Source organism: Ziziphus jujuba, chromosome 3 (genome assembly GCF_031755915.1).
Source record: "Ziziphus jujuba cultivar Dongzao chromosome 3, ASM3175591v1".
NCBI classification, from domain to species: Eukaryota; Viridiplantae; Streptophyta; class Magnoliopsida; order Rosales; family Rhamnaceae; genus Ziziphus; species Ziziphus jujuba.
This window is the reverse complement of record NC_083381.1, coordinates 12,208,778-12,219,999: the sequence shown is the minus strand read 5'-3', so window position 1 is coordinate 12,219,999 and position 11,222 is coordinate 12,208,778.

The following is an 11,222-nucleotide window of genomic DNA, read 5'->3' as shown; positions in this document are numbered from 1 at the left end:
GTACTCCCCGAAAACCAATGGATTAAACCATTTGATAAACAATAAATAATAAATACCCCAATATATAATTAAAATATAATAAACTATAGTAGATAATTTTGAACACCTTTGGGGTTTAAAACATTATTTGCAATTTACATCTGACGCACCACACCATATACCGGTGATGCCCTCCGATACCCAACGTCCCGAGCACCGATTGGCGGGGGGGTTAAAGAGAGAAACCTGCAAACAGCACTTCGGCGTCCCGACAGTACCGCTGCTGAAACCATCTCCCGGCCAAGGAGGGGGGCGGCTGTGCGCAATAACAAACTTGCCTGCCCACGGTCCAATGGCAACAACGGGAGAAATAATAACCGCACGCTAAACCACATAATACATGCGCACTACCACGTGTCCATACACCAGAACACCAATGCTGTATGAGTGCGTCTAAAAATAAACATTATTAACCAACTGTACCGTTTTCCAAAATTACCGTGGGAAATACATTAAATTCACACACTTACCATCCCATATATTTTTATTTAACCAAACCGGTACGAAACATCGATAACACATAAACCACAATTTTCTCGAAGTACGAGGTTTAACAATAAAAATACCACGGGCATAATTTATAAAATTTAAACAAATATTTTCGTAAAATATTTAACCCAATTATGCCCGAAAAATAATACTTAAAACCACGTACAAATACTACCGAAATACACTTTGCTCATGCATAATAAATTAATTAAACCACAATAAAACCATAACCAAATTGTACTACATGAGCGTAATTTAAATACCAATTAAACATAATTAATTGCCCAAAAATGATATAAAATCCAGACACAATCAATTACTGAAAATACTTGCTCATGTGTAATAAATACCATTTAATCACAATAAAATAATAATCGAGAATTTCTAATGACCCCAAAATTTCATTTAGCACCAATGGGTAAATATATATATAAAATAATATTTTTCCCGATTATATTTAAAATACGCTACATGAGCACAAATTACAGATATTAAATAAACACCACATAAATATAATTAATTGCCCCAAAAATATTTTTAAAGGTGGGTCACACACCTGGAGCACGCAATTAAATTATGATCCACCATGGGATCAATTCCACGACTCACCGGTGCTCCTAGAACAAAATTCACAGACAGTCAAATAAATTAATATTTTTATCGGGTAAATAATACCCGGTACCCGGGGGGTCAAACACAAACTTTAACCAAAATGGTTGAATAATATACCGAATCGAAGCTCGTGGAACGAGGAGCGCATTACCGGTCTCCATCGACCCCAATTCCGCCGGAGGTGGCCGGAAAGCTTCGGTCGATTTTCAATTCCTCGTGTCTCGCAAACCGCTTCGAATTTTTGAGATTGGAGGCCATTTTTGAACTCAGAGGACCCAAAATAGGGGGAGAGGAGGTTTAATTCGGACTGGGCTGGCCGGAATACGGCGAAATCGCCGGAAAACGTTAACCGGCCGCCGCGACTTCGCGGGCCCGATCTGGGCGCGTCGCCGGTCGGCCGGCAGCCAAATTTGGCTGGTGAACCTTCCGGCGTGTGGGCTTGGATGGTGGCCGGCGCGTGTAGTGTATGGGTGGCCGGAATTTGAAAAATACGGTGAGAGAGAGGGACGACGGGAGGGAGAAAAAAAAACTGTGCGTTTTGTCTCTGTCTTGGTCGGGCTCGGGGAAGAAGAAGGGAAGGAAGGGAAAGAAAGGAAGGGTGTTTTCCCACGTGGGGAAAAAGAAAAGAAAAAGAAAAGAAAAAGGAAAAGAAAAAGAAATAAAATAAAAATAATTAAATAAAAAATAAAAATATTATTATTTAAAATAATAATTAAAATAATTTGGTAATACACATGGTTGACATGTGGCTTCTCAACATGGTGACACATGGTCACCTTCATTAAGTCACACGTGGCACATCGTTACGCGTTTAAAAAAATAATATTAAAATAATACAGTATTTGAAAAACTCTACAGGTCCATAATTTTCAAACCACATGTCCAAATCGGACGTGCCACCAGTCTACGGACTCATATCGACGAACACTTCACAACCATGCATGAGTCAAAGCTCATTTCCCCATAAATAAAAAGTCAACTCCGGCACCCCTTGGACAGTTTGGACCTCAACTTGTTTTGCTCATAACTTTCAAACCGTAGCTCCGTTTTCAACGTGCTACCAGTCTACGAACTCGTGCCAAAGTGTACTTCGTAACGGTACCTCAGTCAACCTAGAATTCCAACCTGGTCAAAAAGTCAACTTTTGACCTCTTGGTCAACGGTCAAAGGTCAACCTCGGTCAACGTGCAAAAATTTCCGACATGGTTCGGGACGGGGTGTTACAGTATGAAAAATTCATTTTTTAAGAAGATTTTGTAAATAAAATTCAGAAGTTGCAGAGAGATAATAGAAGTGACAGGACCCACCCCGGGAACCTTCCCAGGATCCCCCGGGTGGCCCCACCTAGTGAAGTCCCACTGGACAATCCTTAGAGAATATCCAATGGAACCTCATCTTAAAATGTGGCCAACAAACACAAGCGATAACAATAATACCTCAATATTCATAACAGCATAAAGTCTACAACCGGTCTACTGTACTACAGGCCATAACTGCATGCATAATTATCATGGTCTCCACTGAGTCCCATATATAAAATTAGAGCATTTTAAGAGTATCAACAAAGTCCAGGAGTACAAATAAGTAATAAATAAATCCAAAAGATAACAATAGATAAAGAAAGATAAATACGGCTGCTGTCATGGAAGGAACAAAACGATAAGCTGCGCGTGAGGTAGACTGCTACTAGCTGCCTGGGCCTAAGGAACGAATTTAAAACAATAAAATATGAGATAAAAAAATCTCAGTGAGTGGCATAGTATAATAGAAAAATAATGATTTATTTCTGAAAAATCTTTCTCTCAAGACCTCTCATTCCACTCGTTTGAAAAGTTTCCTTTTTAAAAATCATTTCACAAAACCCAAACTTGTATCCCAATTAATATCATAAAAACCGATGCTCAAAAATATAAATGAACGATCATTGTAATATTATGAAATGTCTCAAATCAAGATATAAACATTTGAGCATAAAATATAATAAATACAGTTCCACCAAATAAATATGAAAATGCAGAAATCACCACAATATTTGTAAATCAACAATATATACAAACATATACAATGTACCATACGATGTACCAATCTGCAAACCATGGGATACATCCACCTCATGACCCTCAATATATGAACGATGTCGTGGAAATAATAAATAACCGTCGGGATGTACCCAACCTCACGGTCCCTGGCATTAATAAACCGTTGGATGATACCAACCTCATGGCACTGTGGTAATAATAATAAACCGTCGGGTAAACCCGACCTCACAGTCCGTGGTAATAATAGATAACCATTGGATGAAACCAACCTCATGGCACCGTGGTAAACCTAGCGCGCTGTAATATAATACTGAACCAAACTCTGGTACTATGCGGTACGTCAATTTAAAATAACCGATACAGTACCCTACCGTATCATAAATCATAATTTAATATTCACGCTCAACCGCTTCTCTAAATATTTCCAAAAAAAACTTCAAATCATTATTTCTAACTAAAATAAGAAAATACCATAGTGAAATATATTCACCATAAACCGATTTTAAGCATCTAAAAATTTATAAAATATTTGAACATACTTAAAATCATATAATTTTCAATATGCCTTCTCAAATCGATTAATTTCCAAAGTGATTTAAAACCTTAATTCAAATACCAAAATATTAAATACCACAAGTTCATTCATGAACTAATTAGAATTGCCAAACGTTTAAAATATTGATAAAAGTCATATAAAATGATAACACATATATGTAAAAGCAGATCTTCATGCATCCATAGAATGAACATTCAAATCAAACGATAGATATAAGTAGAATACTCAAATCACATATATATATATATTATACTATATACCAAAAATATTTTTAAAACTAATAACCACTCACAGTACTATACACGCTCACATCTGCTCCTTTACAGGATCACCTCCAGACTCAACTCGAGTGCCTGTAATATAATAAAATATTCCTCAGGCTCCAAACGACTAAATCAGAGACACTTGTATAATCCAAATGTCTCAAAATAATTTACAGTACTATAAAATTGCATAAATTGGATACCGGACAGTCCAATTATACCGCGTGTCGATAGGACCCGGTACCCAATATTGGGGATTTTCACGCGAAGCATAATATTTCAAAATCGAACCACCTAATGGATCCTAATAATATCCAATTTTACTAATTCAACTCCAATTTTAACTAATTTGATCAATTTTGTCCAAACACAGTCCCCAACTTATCCAAAAATTAGCTAATTGATCCAAAAATGGAAAAATTATCAAACGACCTCCAAAATTCATAAACTTTATATTGACAGAAAGCCTAAAAGATAAGGAAGTCATTAGTATGCTCACCTTGGTCCAAAGTTTCCTCCGGTGGCCAGAAAACACTGTTGAAGCGTCGGCAGAAGTTCCCGTTGTCGGATCTTTCAAACGGTGAGGAATTTGGACAAAATAACCTCGGAAATGAGTTTAGAGGGGTCGAAAATAGTGGAAAAGGTGTATGGGCTGGCTTGAAACGGCTGAGAAATGAGAAAATCCGATGACCCACCTCGCCGGCCATCGCGGACTTTGCCGGCCCGATCTGGGTGCGTCGAGCCACTTTTTGCCGTGAAATTTCACGAATGAGCTCGCCTTCAAGTGACCTTTCTAGTTGGCTGGTGCGTGTAAGTGGTGGTTGGCCAAAAATGGACAAAATGGCGGTGACCCGGTTCGACGGTAAATGGGGTCGAAACGATCCAGTTCAGACCCACGGGTCTGAGGAGAGAATTTCTCGGGTTTTGGGGAGGAAATGGGTATTTTGGACTTTGTTTCCTATTTGACACACTTACCTAGGCTTATATAAAGCCTTGAGTCACTAACAGATAAAAACTGGGGACTGGCTTGGACACTGATTTAAAACTTATGCTTAAAACTTCTCAGAACCATAACCTTTTATCCGTAACTCAGAATTTGGCGTGCTGCCAATCTATGAACTCGTATCGACCATGGTACCTCAGTCAAACCAAAAATATTGGCTATTGAAAAAGTCAACTTGAACCCATATATTGTTCACTTGGTCAAACTTAGTCAATTTGGTCAAACTTGTTTAATCATGTATATTTTTGGTACGGAGTGTTACAACCTACCCCCCTTAAAGAAATTTCATCCACGAAATTCGTACTTTAGTTTTGGAAGAGGTAAGGGTACTGATCCGCATTTGATCCTCTTGCTCCCAAGTCGCCCCTTCGACAATTTGGTTTCTCCAAAGAACCTTCACCAAAGCTATAGTCTTATTGCAAACCCTTTTCTCTTCCCTTCCTAAAATTTGCACTGGCTACTCCTTATAAGACAAGTCATCCCTAAATTCAATCTCCGGTGTCTCTAACACATATGATGGGTCTGAGATATACTTGCGGAGCATGGAGATGTGAAAAACATCATGGACTCGAGAAAGCTCCTCCGATAAGTCAATCCTGTAAGCCACTAGACCTATCCTCTCTACTATCTCATACGGTCCAATGTAGCGAGGAGTTAACTTCCCTCGTTTTGCAAAACGTACTACACCTTTCCAAGGAGAGAGCCTTAAGAATACTCGATCGCTAACCTCAAACTTGAGATCCTTCCTACGCACATCCGCATAGCTCTTTTGCCTGTCTTGTGCTGCTTTCAACTTGGCCCGTATAATATTGACCTTGTCCACTGTCGCCTGTACAATCTCAGGGCCTAGAAGTTTCCTTTCACACGTCTCATTCCAACATAATGGAGTCCAACATTGTCTCCCATACAACGCCTCATAAGGTGACATCTCAGTGCTCGAGTGATAGCTATTGTTGTAGGTGAACTCTGCTAAAGGTAGATACTCATTCCAATTCCCCTTGAACTGTAGCACACATGACCTCATCATGTCCTCTAAGGTCTGAATAGTCCTCTCAGATTGTTCATCGGTCTGAGGGTGAAAAGCGGTACCCAAATTCAACTTGACACCAAGTTCATTCATTAATCTTCGCCAAAATCTCAAAGTGAACCGTGGATTTTTGTCAGATATAATCAATATTGGCACTCCATGTAAGCTCACTATATGATTCATAAAGAGTTCCGCTAACTTTTGAGGAGAAAACTACTCACGAAAGGATAGGAAATGTGCAGACTTAGTGAGTCAATCCACGATCACCCAAATACCGTCATGCCTCTGAACTGTGGAGGGAAGCTTGAATACAGAATCCATCGTGATGCACTCCCATTTCCATTCTAGGATATGTAAGGGCTGTAGAAGTCCAAAAGACTTTTGTCTCTCTACTTTCACTTATTGACAAATGAAACACTTGGATACATAATCAACAACTTCTCTTTTCATCCTTGCCCACCAATAATGCTTTTTCAAGATATGGTACATCTTGATGCTACCAAGGTGCATGGCATACACAGAACTATGCGCTTCATCCAGTACTTGCCTTTTCAGCTCTTCATTTGTGGGAACACAAAGCCTAGGACCAATCACCAATGCTCTATTGCCTCTGATAGTGAAATCTGACTTCCCCCTGGTTTAACTTTCTTTCTTATGCTCATTAAGTAAGGGACTTCAAATTGGACCTCAAAAACACAATCCACAAGTATTGGTCGTAGTCAAAAGCTAGTAAAAAGTCCTCATGAAGTATGCATGCACAAATTAACACCCAACTGTGCAACTCAAACATCAAAGAAATAGTGCAATCATAATCCTTTAGCAATCTTATCCATCTCTTTTGCCTTAAGTTCAACTCCTTCTAAGTAAACAAATACTTAAAGCTCTTATGATCATTAAGGGTCCGACAAGTAACTCTATACAAGTAGTGCCTCCAAGCTTTCAATATAAAGATCATTGCAGCAAGCTCTAACTCATGAGTCAGATAATTCAGCTCATGTTTCTTCAACTGTCTAGAAGCATAAGTATCCTTCAACTGTCTAGAAGCATAAGTATCAACTCATAACTTTCTAAAAGAAAATCCATCCATCAATTCAAAAAGAAGGCTTAGAACTTAAATCTAATTTCCTCAAACCAAATAGTAGTGTCACAAAGTTAAAATGTAAATTATTCTCTTTACCTCCGATTACACTCCTGGTACTTGCAATTATAAGATCCATGTTTCTCATTGATTATTCAATTTCCTTAACCTCGACAAACATCTTTATTTTAACCAAATTCATCAAAGTCATAAAACAAAGTTCCTTATATTTATTCTAATGGAGAGCTTTAGATTGCTTATAAAGCCTAAATGAAATCCTCAAGATTGTCAACACCAAGAAATATGAAGCCAAAAGATCAAGTTTGAGTCCTCTCATCATCTCAAATATCATTCTTGAAGATACCTCAAATTCTTCCAATTTCAAACAAACTCTAAGAATACATACCTCGAGCAATAAAGAAATTTAAATTTTAATTCTAATATCACAACCAAATACTATAAACTAGTTACTAGATTCTCAAACCATAAGAAAACATTCATTACTTGCTTATATTCTAGTTATGCCCCAAAAATCATATTCCTTAGAAGATTAAGTTATCATCAAGAATATTAACCACCTTAGATCCATAAAACATCATCGATATAAAACCCTCAACCTTCAAAAAAACAAAAAATCAAAACCAAGATCTAAAATCATCATCCAAAAGCAGATGCTACAAAACCAACTTATGAAATTCACCGCTTAATTCTCAGCAAATTTTCCTACACAAGATCACCAAAATGCCTAAATAAACTTTATATATACTAGATTCTAATATTAAGAACCTTAATATACATGCAACGAAGATAACTACTCTTAAACACCTGACGAGGTTAAAAGAATCCTCTTATGGATGTGGAACTTTGCAGGTAACACCCCTAACGAACTCGAGTCATCTCGACTAGTGTAACATATTCACGTAAAACAAAAGAGCATGTGGTCCTTGAGTCAATAAAATATTTCCATCACTACCAAGCATAGATAATGTATCTGTCACAACATCAGAGTGATCCTCCTAATTGATCATAGCATATACCTTACCTCTGGTAAGTTGTCATCCCTTCTGACCTCTGCCTTTGGCTGTGTACGAAGACCGTTGTCCTCATCCGGACATTGCATAGGATCCATGGAGCCGTCATAACCAACTGCTCCAAGTCTACAAGCCTACTTAACAGAATACCTAATAAACCCACTCCTCTCGAGTGATCAAGCCAGGCGCTCGACAAGATGCTTCAAATAAGTGGACGCATCTATACCACCAATTATAGCATGCTGGCAACCACGTCTACCTCCTCGCGACATCAAGAAAAAGTTTTATATGATAGAATAAGCCAAAATATATTTAACAACCACAAAAGGGTAGGTATGGAAGGTAAAATACAGGATGAGTTGTACAGCAATGCACAACCCCAAGGAATTTAGAACCTAAAGCTCTGATACCAAGCTGATAGGACCTGCCCCAGGAACCTTCTCAGGATCCCCCGGGTGGCCCCACCTAGTGAAGTTCTACTGGACAATCCTTAGAGAATATCCAATGGAACCTCATCTTAAAACGTGGACAACAAACACAAGCGATAACAATAATATCTCAATATCCACAACAGCATAAAGTCTACAACCGACCTACTATACTACAGGCCATAACTACACGCATAATTACCATGGTCTCTATTGAGTCCCATATCTAAAATCAGAGCATTCTAAAAGTATTAACAAAGTCCAGGAGTACAAATAAGTAATAAATAAATCCAAAAGATAACAGTAGATAAAGAAGAGATAAATACGGTTGCTGTCGTGGAAGAAACAAAACGATAAGTTGTACGCGAGGTAGACTACTACTAGCTGCCTAGGCCTAGGGAAACGAATTTAAAACAATAAAACATGAGATAAAGAAATCTCAGTGAGTGGCATAGTATAATAGAAAAATAATGATTTATTTCTGAAAAATCTTTCTCTCAAGACCTCTCATTCCACTCGTTTGAAAAGTTTCCTTTTTAAAAATCATTTCACAAAACCCAAACTTGTATCCCAATTAATATCATAAAAACCGATGCTCAAAAATATAAATGAACGATCATTGTAATATTATGAAATGTCTCAAATCAAGATATAAACATTTGAGCATAAAATATAATAAATACAGTTCCACCAAATAAATATGAAAATGCAGAAATCACCACAATATTTGTAAATCAACAATATATACAAACATATACAATGTACCATACGATGTACCAATCTGCAAACCGTGGGATACATCCACCTCATGACCCTCAATATATGAATGATGTCGTGGAAATAGTAAATAACCGTCGGGATGTACCCAACCTCACGATCCCTGGCATTAATAAACCGTTGGATGATACCAACCTCACGGCACTGTGGTAATAATAATAAACCGTCGGATAAACCCGACCTCGTAGTCCGTGGTAATAATAGATAACCGTTAGATGAAACCAACCTCACGGCACCGTGGTAAACCTAGCGCGCTGTAATATAATACTGAACCAAACTCTGGTACTATGCGGTACGTCAATTTAAAATAACCGATACAGTACCCTACCGTATCATAAATCATAATTTAATATTCACACTCAATCGCTTCTCTAAATATTATTTCTTACTAAAATAAGAAAATACCATAGTGAAATATATTCACCATAAACCGATTTTAAGCATCTAAAAATTTATAAAATATTTGAACATACTTAAAATTATATAATTTTCAATATGCCTTCTCAAAGCGATTAATTTCCAAAGTGATTTAAAACATCAATTCAAATACCAAAATATTTAAATACCACAAGTTCATTCATGAACTAATTAGAATTGCCAAACATTTAAAATATTGATAAAAGTCATATAAAATGATAACACATATATGTAAAAGCAGATCCTCATGCATCCATAGAATGAACATTCAAATCAAACGACAGGTATAAGTAGAATACTCAAATCACATATATATACTATACTATATACCCAAAACATTTTAATACTAATAACCACTCACAGTACTGTAGATGCTTACGTCTGCTCCTCTACAAGATCGCCTCTAGACTCAACTCGAGTGCCTGTAATATAATAAAATATTCCTCAAGCTCCAAATGTAACAGCCCAGACCACCCGCGTCCGATATTGTCCTCTTTGGGTCTAGGGAATCCTCTTACAACCAAGCCCTCATGGTTTTGTCAAAACGCATCGTACGGGAAAGATATCCTCACCACCTTATAAGGCGTGCTTCGTTCCCCTTTCCAACCGATGTGGGACTCACAATCCTCCCTCTTTGGGGCCCAACATCCTCGCTGGCACACTGATCCGGGTACTGGCTCTGATACCATCTGTAACAGCCAAGTCCATCTGCATGCGATATTGTCTGCTTTGGGCCCAGCCCGCACGGTTTTAAAAGGTCTCTCAAGGGAAAGGTATCCACACCCACTTATAAGGAGTGTTTCGTTCCCCTTTCCAAGCCCCAAGGGGGATGGATTGTGAAGTCCCACATCAGTTGGAAAGGGGAACGAAACACTCCTTATAAATGGGTGTGGATACCTTTCCCTTGAGAGGCCTTTTAAAACCGTATGGGCTGGGCCCAAAGCAGACAATATCTCATGCGGGTGGACTGGGCTGTTACACCAAACGACTAAACCAAAGACACTTGTATAATCCAAATGTCTTAAAATAATTTACAGCACTACAAAATTGCATAAATTGGACACCGGACAGTCCAATTATATCGCGTGTCCTTAGGACCCGGTATCCAAAATTGAGGATTTTCACCCGAAGCCTAATATTTCAAAATCCAACCACCTAATGGGTCCTAATAATATCCAATTTCAGTAATTTAACTCCAATTTTAACTAATTTGACCAATTTTGTCAGTCCCCAACTTATCCGAAAATTAACTAATTGATCCAAAAATGAAAAAATTATCAAACGACCTCCAAAATTCATAAACTTTATATTGATGGAAAGCCCAAGAGACAAGGAACTCATCAGTATGCTCACCTTGGTCCAAAGTTTCCTCCGGTGGCCGGAAAACACTGTTGAAGCATCGGCCGAACTTCGCATTGTTGGATCTTTCAAACGGTGAGGAATCTGGACAAAATAACCCCGAA